The sequence below is a fragment of the Lynx rufus genome, unplaced genomic scaffold (genome assembly GCF_022079265.1).
Source record: "Lynx rufus isolate CCGP_SWC_20201006 ecotype Redwood Valley unplaced genomic scaffold, mLynRuf1.p SCAF_1, whole genome shotgun sequence".
NCBI lineage: Eukaryota > Metazoa > Chordata > Mammalia > Carnivora > Felidae > Lynx > Lynx rufus.
Window position 1 is genome coordinate 147,336,304 of NW_025814823.1, and position 12,170 is coordinate 147,348,473.

The 12,170-nt window shown below is 33.8% G+C and overlaps 1 protein-coding gene across 2 annotated transcripts in view; it reads right to left on the reverse strand.

Annotated features, from left to right (window-relative positions):
- The window catches only part of EDIL3 (EGF like repeats and discoidin domains 3), a 418,330-nt gene that overhangs the window by 86,015 nt on the left and 320,145 nt on the right, over window positions 1-12,170 (reverse strand). The gene's annotated exons all lie outside the window — the stretch shown is intronic.

Genomic DNA, 12,170 nt, shown 5'->3' on the forward strand with positions numbered 1-12,170 from the left:
GAGGTCCTAGATAGTGAGAGAGACTGACTTCCAGAGTGTATCACCTGGTAGCATGTGTGAAGCCCAAAGGGTTCTTCTTGTCCCCAGAAATCCATGAAGCACAGAAGAACCAGAATATAGCTGTTGTTGTTGTTGTTTTTAATCCCAGAACAAAATAGGGATTTGTAATATTGAAGCGGAGGTCAATTTAAGTACATTTATGTGTTCTATTGCATATAAACTATTGGCTCTGCAATGTCTATTCATCTGGAATGGAAGCACAGAGCAAAACAATTACAGATGAGCAATCTATTAAAACCATTATCTATTGATTAAATCATCACTATATCAGCATCATAACTTAGTTCAAGAAGAGATACCAGGATAAAGAAATCAAATATGAAGGAGTAAAAATAGGGTTGCTGGATTCATCAAAAAGTTGCAAGATGTCCAGTTAAATTTGAAGTTCAGATAAACAACATTTTGGTGTGTGTATGTATCAGTATGTCCTATGCAATACTTGCAACCCCCTTATACCGAAAAGCTCTTCATCATGTACCTGGAATTCTTATCTAAGCATTGAGTATTTTGTTTGGCAAATTTAAATAAAAGAAGACAATGTACACAGTTTCACTGGTTACTGGATTATTTTCATTAATAACATAATAAATAATATTTTTATCATGATTATGTTAAGCACTTTACCTATATTAACACAATCCTATAAAATAGACACTATTATTCCTGTTTAGAAAATGAGAGTATTGCAATACTAACAGGTAGAGTCAGAGTCACACAACGAATTAGTGGCAGAGAAGGAGTCTGAACCCAGTTTTGCTATATAGAGTCTATCACTCTAACAGTTGCGAAATACTATTTTTTTTTGCCAAATATATCAGTTAGTTTAAAATTACCTATAAACTGCACATACATTGACAATTTTTGAAAATATTATTCAACAGACTTTCAACATGCATCAAACATCTACTTTCAACAAAGCCTCTCCATGAGACAAAAACAGTAAAACTTAATATTCCATCTTCACTGAAATATTTCACTCTCTACAAGTGGTACTTTAGAAACTGGGAGTATCTCATGGTCATTATTAGGAATATTGAAGGACTAATTATTAAAATCCTTGATAATTCAAGTTCCATAAGTCTATATACTAGAGCCTTAATACTAAACATATATATGGTTTAATACTAAATATATATATTTATAATATTTATGTATATTTATATAATTTATATATATTGTATATAATATAAAAACACATATATGGTTTAATACTAAATATATATAATAATATATATAGTATATATATAATTATAATAATAATATATATATATGGCTCATAACAAGAGAACACTGGAGATACAAAACCCAATAGAGGCTCCCCTTTTTTAGATTTTAGATAAAGTTCTATGTATGCATCTTTATGTACGTTATTTACTATGTAGTTAGGAGAAACTAAAGATTTGTTGTTGGACTCATTCATTTAATAAAAGTCAGATCAATATAAGCCTGAATTTTTTGATTCTGCATACTGGTACCACGACATTTCCTTAATTTGAAGTATCCTATCAGGATACATCTAATCCTAAACTGCAATTAGATTCATATCTGGGGTTCCTGGGTGGCTCAGTCGGTTAAGCATCCTACTTTGGCTCAGGTCATGATCTCACGGTTTGTGAGTTTGAGCCCCTGTACCAGGCTTGTGCTGACAGCTCAGAGCCTGGAGTCTGCTCCGGATTCTGTGTCTCCCTGTCTTTCTATTCCTCCCTCACTCACACTCTGTCTCTTTCTCTCTCTCTCAAAAAATAAAGATTAAAAAAAAAAAAGATTCATACTCAAGTCATTTTCAATTCAAAGTAACTAAGCAAGTTCCATTAAAACGGTTGCCCCTAGCTAAAAATGTTTGTCAGTCAAGCCATAAATTGCCATTTCTTTTCCTCTCAGACTTTACTTTGTGAAAGAATCCCAGAATATATATATTCCAAAATACAAATTTTCTATGCCTAATCCAGATCTAATAACATCAGAAGCTCTGTGGATGGGATTTGGTAATCTGCATTTTCAGCCAGCCCATGTCAACTGATTTTGATGTAGGTCTTCAAACCACGCTTTGAGAAAATGACTTTGATACCAACCTGCAAGAAGGTACAAGCAGCAGGTGGCATGCTTTTTCCCTTTAAAGGCTTTAAAGCTGTTTATTTTTAGAATTTCCCCTATTTCCCTTTATTTTGTCTATACAGCATCTTCTACATTATCCGGCATATACCTAACAGAAGAGATGGGTACTGTGGTACTCATGAAGGGCCATCAAATCTTATTTATTTGGGGATTAATACTAAGTGCTTCTCAGGAAAGAAACAAAGCCCTCATATAGGTGGTAGGATTTTGGGAGAGGGGAGAAAGGTGACTCAGAGTTTAACTAGAAAAATAGTTATTTAATTACCCTTGCTTTTACTTAACTTTATTTTCTTTAAGCCCTCTTAACCATATTTTGTTTTGCTAATTATGTTGCATAGAAAATGGTAATAATAATTTTATACAACTTCACAATGATAATTAATACAATTTTGAATGCAATCTATAAAATTATATTTTTTATTTTAAAACTATAGAACAAGGTTTTATATAAGTAGATGCTAATTAATAATGATTACAAGTAAATGTTTCTTGGTTTCTTTCTCTTTTATTGGCTAACCTAGATGAAATATTTTTATCTGTTTTTAGCAGTATAAAGAAAATAGTGCAAATTGGCAAATGAATCTATTGAACATATATGCACACACACACACACACACACACACACCTGTTTCCTTTATATTTTTCTCTATCAAAAGCCACTGACCATGTAGAAGAGAAGATTCATGGAACAACAGCAATTATATTATTCAAAGAGACTATAATCTGACCCCTTAAATGAGGAAATTCTGCAAGGAACATATTTGTAAAATAATGATGCTTCCATAGTTCCAAGTTCCCATTGTTCAGCCGTGGTGAACGCTACAGAATGTCTATTGCTCATGTTTAGTGTCCCATTTTAACTACAAAACAGAGACTATTCTGAGATGAATTCTACATTAAAATTGAATGTACATCAGTTATAAAAGCTTCTCTTATTGCAACGAAGAAAGAGAACTTTACTCCGTGAACATAAATAAGGCAAAGCCAAAATGTATGAACATTTGCCGAAGGATGAATTTCACAGATTATATATTTAAAGATAAGTTTCAATGATGATCCTCTGTTACTTTAAGTGAGGGGAAAATAGAGTTTTAAAAAATTATCAAATACACTTTTCAACAAATGAGGGAAAATTTTTTTACCAGTGTTAGATATTTGTGTACTGTTGCAAACTTCTCTATCTAAGCTCTTTAGCTCATGTGAGATATTTCTTAATAATCAAAATGTTCATATGTTACTTTCCTTGCTTTGAGTGGCCAATGTAGAGTCGATTTTACTCATGACATGGGTCAACTATTCTCCAGGTACATCTAGGCTAACTTTAGCTTATGGGAAACATTTTTTTTTCTGAAAAGAAAGTGAAAATAATGCTTTGAATTCATTTAGGCAATTTTAAATGCATGGCTTGTATAGTTATGGACATAGAATTGATGAAATTGTGATATTGAGTAGGCCTATCACAAAAATATAAGAATGCAGTGAATTGGAAACCCTATTTCAGAATACACATATTTTGCATATATTTGGCTGTAGTGAAAAAAAAATCATGAAACAAAGGCTGCTAAGGTTAGACTTCATTCTATATGATGTCAAATGCAAATAGCCATGAAGTATGGCACTCAATGAAAAATAGAGAAACTGGATTTTTGGGTCAAGTTCTGACATTTATAGGATTAAGTCATATAACCTCTCATATATTTTTTTCATGTCTTGAGATAAATTCTTTATACAAGTAATCATATGTACCCGGATTATTAAAAGGATACAGTGAAAATTGTTAGAAAAGCCCTTTGTAAACAGAAATGCAATTTAATTAGTACAGAATATATTCTATAGTGGTTCCTAGAGATGTTAAGGTAGTTATTTTTGAAAAGCATTCAGTAATCAAATAAGTTTAAAAATCTCCAAATAAAACAAATCTCTTTCTTATTGCATTCTTAAGGATCCTATGTTAATATGCATCTGAATCAGTAAGAACAGAGAAGAGGATATAGGCTTTATTAAATATATTTCGGTTCAGAATCTTTTTTTTAAGAACTTATGGAAAGAGTGTTTTTCAGGGTACACTTTGGGAAATGTTCATAAAATTTATCATTTGGGGAGAAAAGAAACTTAATTTGTTTTAGAGGACTGCATGTTTAGTATGAAAGAGTGATATATGTTATCCTAATTTTATCAGTTCATAATCTCACTGCGGAAGAAAGGACCTTTTGGAAACTCTGAGTCTGTAGTCAGGAGAACTAAATTCTGGTAGTAGAACTGCCTGAAAACATATCTATTTTTATCAGAAGTACATACTAATTCCAGAAGGTGATTAATTGGAAGCTATGGGCAGATGTGTCTGCATGCACATCTTAACAAATTTTAGAGAAGATTCTAACCAAAGGTTAATACAGGAACAGGCATGGTTAGGTGCACCTACACTCTTTAGGAGACATACTCCACCAGTAAACGATAATAGTAGCACGACACAAAGACATTAGAGATGTAAAAGTCACTTCACAGAGGCATGTTTTCCCTACAGAAATGCTAGTTCAATAGTGAAAGAGAAAATGAATGTGATATTTACTATAAACACATTTATTTTATGTTGACATTAGCTAGCAGATAAATACTTCATAAATGAGAGACCTTAATCATAAATGTAAATGAACATTGAATGACTTAGTCATCATAGTACCACTGGCTGTGAGGAAAAATTACAAAGGTCTTTAGGATAAACCAAAGCAACTGGACCAGGTGAGTTTAATTGTGACCAAGAGTGTTGAATGAACAGCATTTTCTAAACTGTAGGTTGTGTACACAGACATGCCATTGAGTTGTAGGAAAATCTAGAATTTCCATATTATTTCCAATCAGTTTTATCTTAAACCAAACAAATTGAAGAATTACATTTTTAAAATATGTAACGTGTGCCTGTGTTTGTGTGTGTGTGTGTGTGTGTGTGTGTGTGTGTGTGTGTGTATTTAATGATCACTGTTAAGGGGCATAAAATTTTTACAATATGGAACCACAAATTTAAAAGGCAAGCTAGATCCACAGAAATACCAGCATCTCTCCTTCAAGACAAGATAAGTGGCTACGGCAATGCTGGTGAGCACTGGGCTCTGAAAGGGCATCGTGATGCAACAAATATCCCCTGGTAAAAGGAGTCACCTCACTCACTGAATAGTCTATGAAATATTTAGTAAAAATTAGCACATAAGCTTCCTGGTGTATTTCAAGTTCCTCTTCTATTGCTGACTGGCCCTGCAATCTTCAGCAAGCCTCTCAGACACTCTGTGGCCTCATTAGAAAAGAGACATAACTTAGTCACTGAGAGGGTTCCTTTATTTATTTATTTAAAAAATTTTTTTAATGTTTACTTATTTTGGGGACAGAGAGAGACAGAGCATGAATGGGGGAGGGGCAGAGAGAGAGGGAGACACAGAATCGGAAGCAGACTCCAGGCTCTGAGTCATCAGCCCAGAGCCCGATGCGGGGCTCGAACTCACAGACCGTGAGATCATGACCTGAGCTGAAGTCGGACGCTTAACCAACTGAGCCACCCAGGCGCCCCTGAGAGGGTTCCTTTAAAGGCAAAACAAGATCACCGATTAAAGGAGATTCCCATCTTATACGTAAGCCCTCACAAATGCTCACCTTACTTGAATCAGTATTCCCGGGTTCTAAGTCTCACTAACTGGCATACCTTCAGCTCATATTTTTAGAGGAGAATGGTTACCATCATTAAAACTATATCTCGTTAATAAAAGATAACGAGTATGTCAAAAATTAAAATTCATTTGCACGCAAAGGAACCAGAAGTCACTTAATCCTTATTATCATAAAAACATGAATGGGCCTGTTATGCACACACAATTCTAAGTCCTGCTGTTCACTTTTTCAAAGGTCTCAAATAGTTCTAAGCTGAAGCATCCAATTTCCCCCATTTTTATTTATTGGTTCCGGAATGTTGAATCATGAAAATTAGGGTGTCAGTTGTCATACATGCAGGCAGACACAGTGCTGAACGTATCTTTCAGTTCCTTGCACCTGGCATTGTGTTTTGCTATAGAAGGTGTTTCAAAAATATTTATGTGAATTTTTAAATTATGAAGTCATTTAAAATAACCTCTGAAACCACAAAGGCTTCATCCAATTTCTATGTACCATCGACGCTTGCTTTCCAAAACTGTACATTGCACTTAATCTACTGCTTTGTACATTTTTCATGATTTGCTATATTCATTGCTAGTGTATTAGTGCTTCATAATGGCTTAATATGTCTCATTGCTTTGTCTTAGGGGATTCTTATCTTTTAACTGTTAATAGAGAGATGTACACTAACCCATAGAAATGACTCAAATTTAGAACAGGTGGAAAGGTAGGAGAACTATTTTAGGTATCAAGTAAATATACTATGCGTAATATAAAATTTGACTTTTCAGTTTTTTAAGAATTTTATATATTTATTTATTTATTCTGAGAGAGAGAGAGTGTGTGCACACACACATGCACGTGAACAGGGGAGGGACTGAGAGGGAGAGAGGGAGAGAGAATCCCAACCAGGCTCCCCACTGTCAGCGAGGAGTCTCAGGTGAGGCTCTAACCGTTGAGAACCCACAAACCATGAGATCATGACCTGAGCCAAAATCAAGAGTCAGATGCTTAACCTACTGAGCCACCCAGGTGCCCCCAAAGTTAACTTTTTAAAAGAGTAACTTTAAGTTAGATGGTTATATCTGCAACACTAAGTCAATCATATGATGTCTTTTTGTTAACTTCATCAGAAATTAGCTGGTGATCCTGATAATTTTCTGATTACTTTGGACTTGATCAATCATTATTTAAGATACTCAGCCATCCAAGAGTCCCTTTCCCTTTTTAGAAGGGAAAGGTTGCCTGGGTGGTATCTTTTTTCTAACATCCACATTTTATTCTATTATTTTTTAAATTAATCTCTACCTCCAATGTGGGGCTCAAATCTACAACCCTGAGATCAAGAGTTGGATGCGCTTCTGACCGAGACATCCAGGCATCCCTATAATATCCACATTTTAGATGAACAAGAGAAAATGAATTCTAGAACACTGACATGATTTATCAGCCCACAAAACCAGATTTTTGGACTTCACACTATGCACTCAGTGTACATAAGTTCTGGTTGCATTTCTCTTTGCCTTCCAAGTGTTTGCTATGTCAATATCCTACTCAATTTTGTTTTGCTAATTACAATTTTTTTTTCTAATTGGAGGGTAGAGATTCCTTTTGATATTGTAAAATAAAAAAAAAAAGAAAGATGATTTATGCTCCAAGCACATATGGACATCCTTTGACTCATTTCATATACTCCCAGATATGTTATGTTATGAAGGATGGAAGCTGGTTCACAATAGTACATAAATTGGGCCATTACTTGATTTCTTTTAGATATGCTTTATAACTGAACCCTTTATGTGGGCTTATTGCTCACTATAAATTAAATTTTGGAATAGTGAAATGGAAATCAGAATATTTCTTCACATTGCCAAATGTTTTCCAGTGGCCTACAGGTCCTTGGAAAATTTCCCTTCAACTTTTCTGTAAATAAATTGTCCAGAGGGCAAGAGAAGTTAATGGCTGTAAAGAAGTGATGCATTTTATGGCTAGAAAACCCCTTTAAAAATCTGAAACAGACTAAATTAAATAAGTTTTATTTAACTTGAAAACTTAAATTCAATTGCTTCCTGACATATTTCCACAAAATTAGTACTGAAATAAAGCTGTGGAGGGTTAGCTGCAATTTTGACAAAGGTCAACACTAAAATGTGCAGGCTAACAACTCTATTAATTCTACTAATTTGGTTGAAATACTATGCAGACTACCTTAAATTAGCAAATGTCTTGTGAAATAGACCAAAAGGTCATTTCCTAGGTGATCTGGTGACATTTTCCTTCCTGATAGTCATTTATATTAAGCTACCCTCTATGAAATCTGAAAAACTTTTTAGCAGATTCAGTTATAGATGGTAACTTATCCAGTTCTATAGTCACCACCAATAAGGCAATGAATTCGTACATGGTATACTCACTGTAAGAGAATTTAGAATGTCTTATTTTAAAAACTGTTTTTAATCAATCCAAGTTAATTTTTAGAGTGCTCCTTGTACAGCTGCATATACTAGATGAAAATATTTCATCACAATTTATAAAATTATCATCAGTAATGCTTCTACCCTTGTTAGAATGTTATTAAATTCTCAATTTCATGCTGAATTTTAATCAGTTTGTATAATCTGAGCATAAATAAGAAGGGAATTTACTCAATCTGTTGAAAAGCCACTGAAAATGGCCACAAAGACACATAAACATTCTAGTAAGAATATGACTTCAGCAGAGAATATTGCCAAATGATATAATGTTCATTTAAAGCTGTTAATATTGTTATTACTACTCCCAGGTAAAGAGCTGAAAAATCTGACTCTACCTGGGTAAAAATGTGAATATTTTGTTTGCAAATGCAAATGTATATAATTCATTAACACTGCTCACAGTTTGCAACTTACCTAGTAATATATTACTTTACATTTCATAGATTTATTGGAAAATCCCTCTAGAAGAGGCAAAGAATATAGATACATATGTTCATTCTTAGTTATGATTGCTGGCATCAGATTACATTCTCCTGAGATTATACAAATCACCAGAAAGAAAAAAGGGAGATATCCATTTTGGGGGACCTACTATGTGCTTCCTCTGTTCTGTCATTTGTCTGATTTAATCCACCTTAAAATATGACAAAATTTCTGGGTCGTTTGTTTAGAAACTAACCATAGAAAGTAATCATCTGATCTTAAATGATCTCAGTGAGTTAAATGTCATTTAATTTTTATAAAGGGGATTAAAATCTATTTCAACCACATATGAAGAATGTCCAAAACTTGGGGCAGCTGGGTGGATCAGTCGGTTAAGTGTCTGACTTGATTTTGGCTCAGGTCATGAACTCATGGTTTGTGGGATCAAGCCCTGCATCAGGCTGACAGCTCAGAGCCTCTCCCTTTCTCTCTGCCTCTCCCCTGCATGCATGCATCCTCTATCACTCTAAATAATAAACCTCAAAACAAAACAAAACAAAAAAGAATGTCCAACTATGAGTCAGTAATGATTGGTTTAAAAGCTTTTAATTCAGGTGTAGGTAAGATTTTCTGAAAGACAGAAACTATAATTTAACCTTCAGAGGCTTTTGGAAAACACACTGTAGGGTTTCTTGCTCAAAGTTTTAGAGAACATCAAACACATCAAAGTGATAGAACATTTCTTTCAGAGGTCTGAGAAATGTCTCTCATTTAAGACTGCCTGTGGACTTAACACATTTTTGCCATGTTTTTATAGGAATAGCATAATGATTTCATGATTAACAGTAGCTCAAAGACATTAATCAGGTACGATCACTTCTAAAAAAAATAACACAAGAATATTTGCTCGAGAAACTGCTAAGATTTTGACCTTTTAGGAGAGACTGGAAGAAACCTTAGAGTAATAATCAGAATAAAACATTAAAGTGATATTTGAATACATAAGAATTCTTTAAAAGAATACATAAGAATCCCTTAAAATGCACAATGACTGGGCAAAAAGATGTTTTTGGGATTTTATTTACAATAATTGTATTTCCCCATAGTATCTGAATAGGTTTTATAAAAATCTATTAAACCAAAGTAAAGCTCTCATAATTAGAGGGTTATATGCATAGTTGATGCATAAAAGAAATTTCTTAAAAAGTCAATTAGCAGAAGATGAATAATGAAAGTAGGGAATTTAAATGACAGACATGGTCTTTCTTTTGAAGAACTATTTCTCAGAAGTGATGCATCTTGGTTAAAATCACAGCTAAAACTTATAAATTCAGAAGTCTCAACAAAAACTGAGTATATCAATAATTCAAAAACAAAATCACCCTATACATTATCTATAAAAGTGTTAATCTCATCTTCAACAAACACACTAACAAGCATAACAAGGTACAGTTGAACAGATTATATTCTCTTGAGGAGAAAACACTAAAAATAGACACAATTCTGAAGCATATCCTTGCATGATGTCAAAAAAGAAAAAAATAAATATAAGAAAAGATGTCAATTTACCTTGCCTTGGAGATTTTTGCATATGTTTTGACAAAACAAAAAAAAATACGCATATACTGGAAGAAGTGGTCCTTGAATTGACAGAAAATCTGTCACCAACAGAATGAATCAATTTCAGCATGCAAGTGACTTTAAGAAGACAGTTGGAAAGCCATCTTAAAAAAGTGATGGATTGAGGTTCAGATTGAAGATTACACCCTGATCCATGTAAAAAAATGTTTTATTTTATCTTTCTAAAGAAATTTGCCATTGGCAATCCTTTCATGTGGATATTTCTAGAATCTACTAGCTTGTCTGAGCTACTTAGGAGGTATAAAATATTTTATCCTATTCCACATGGCATTATGACTTAAGATATTAGCTAAATCCAGTTAAAATATTATACAGCAACAAAGAACCAGTTTAATTTGCCATTGGAAGAAAGTTTTTCCATGGTTTCTTCAAGAACTTGAAAATGTCTTAAAGTCCATGTATTATGAAAATTTATTTCCTATATTATAAAGACTAGATCTTTAACATAAAATTTTAGATTATTTTTTCCAATATTTTTTTACAATTTGAGTATCTTACCAGTTGGGGACCAACATTATATGCTGTATAGGTCCAAATCAATAAACTGAATTATACTTTGAACTATTCACTTTATCCATTTATTCATTCATTCAGCAAATATTTATTGAATACCTGTCAGGTATCAGGTGTTGTAACAGGTATTCAGTTTGGTACTGGACAACTAGTTGAGAAAGTCAAAGAAGACAAATGTTGTTTCATCCCTCCTAGAGCGAACAATCTAACACGAAAACCCAATTTCCAATGTAGTGTGATAATGAACAGTGAGAGAATTACTAAGGACACAGCAGTATTCAGGAGAGAGCCTAAGCCAGATATGGGATGGGATGGAGCTTGTAGTAGCAAAGCCTTGCCAGAGGAAAGTGCATCCAAACTGCAGCTGAAAGATATAAGCCACACAAGGCAGGGAATTCTAAGGATAGAGACGTTCTTTCCATTACTTTCCCCTAGGAAGAAGACACGTATAAAGGAATTGGAAGAGAGAACATTTGGTTTGAGAAACTGAAACAAATTTAGAAGAGTGTGGTCAGAGATGAAATGGGACCAAATCATGTGAAGACTTCCAGGCTATACTAAGAAATCCGCACTTTATTCCAAGGCTGATGGGGAGCAACTGAAGGGTTTTAGAAAGAGGGTAAGAGAATCATATTCTCATTTTAGGAAAAAAAAAATCACACTGGTTACAATTTGAGATTTTTAGAGAGTTAATACCAAACTCTGGGGAGGAGGCTTCTGCAAGACCCAGGTGAAGCAGTGATAGCCTAGATCAGGGAGCTGGCAGTGGGGATCGTGAGAAGGGAAATATAGTGTGTGTGTGTGTGTGTGTGTGTGTGTGTGTGTGTGTGTGTCTACACATACACCTACCTTCGAAAAGCTCATAAAGCATTAAAAGGAGAAAAACACACATAATTATCCTTAATACATAATAGCTAATGAAAGAGCTCAACAAAGTTCCAGATCAATAAATATCCAGATAGAATATTAGAGGGAAATAAAGAGAAAAGTATTTCTACAGAAAAGATTCTATTGGATATTCCAGATGACTTAGAACAGACTCAGGTGTGGCAAATCTGGTTCCACGAGGAGTGACATTTGGTGCTATTATAATTGTTTTTGTGATTTTCAAAAACGCAATGAATTACCACAGTTTTGAAACTCATGGATACAGCATAAAAATCAATAAGAATAGAACTCTTATCTTTGAAATAAAATGACCTCATTATGGAATTAAGCTGTCTTACTTTTCTTTGCCACAGAAGACATTAACAAATTTGTGCCTACTTAAAAGTACTCCACGATAAATGCATTTCAAGAAGATTG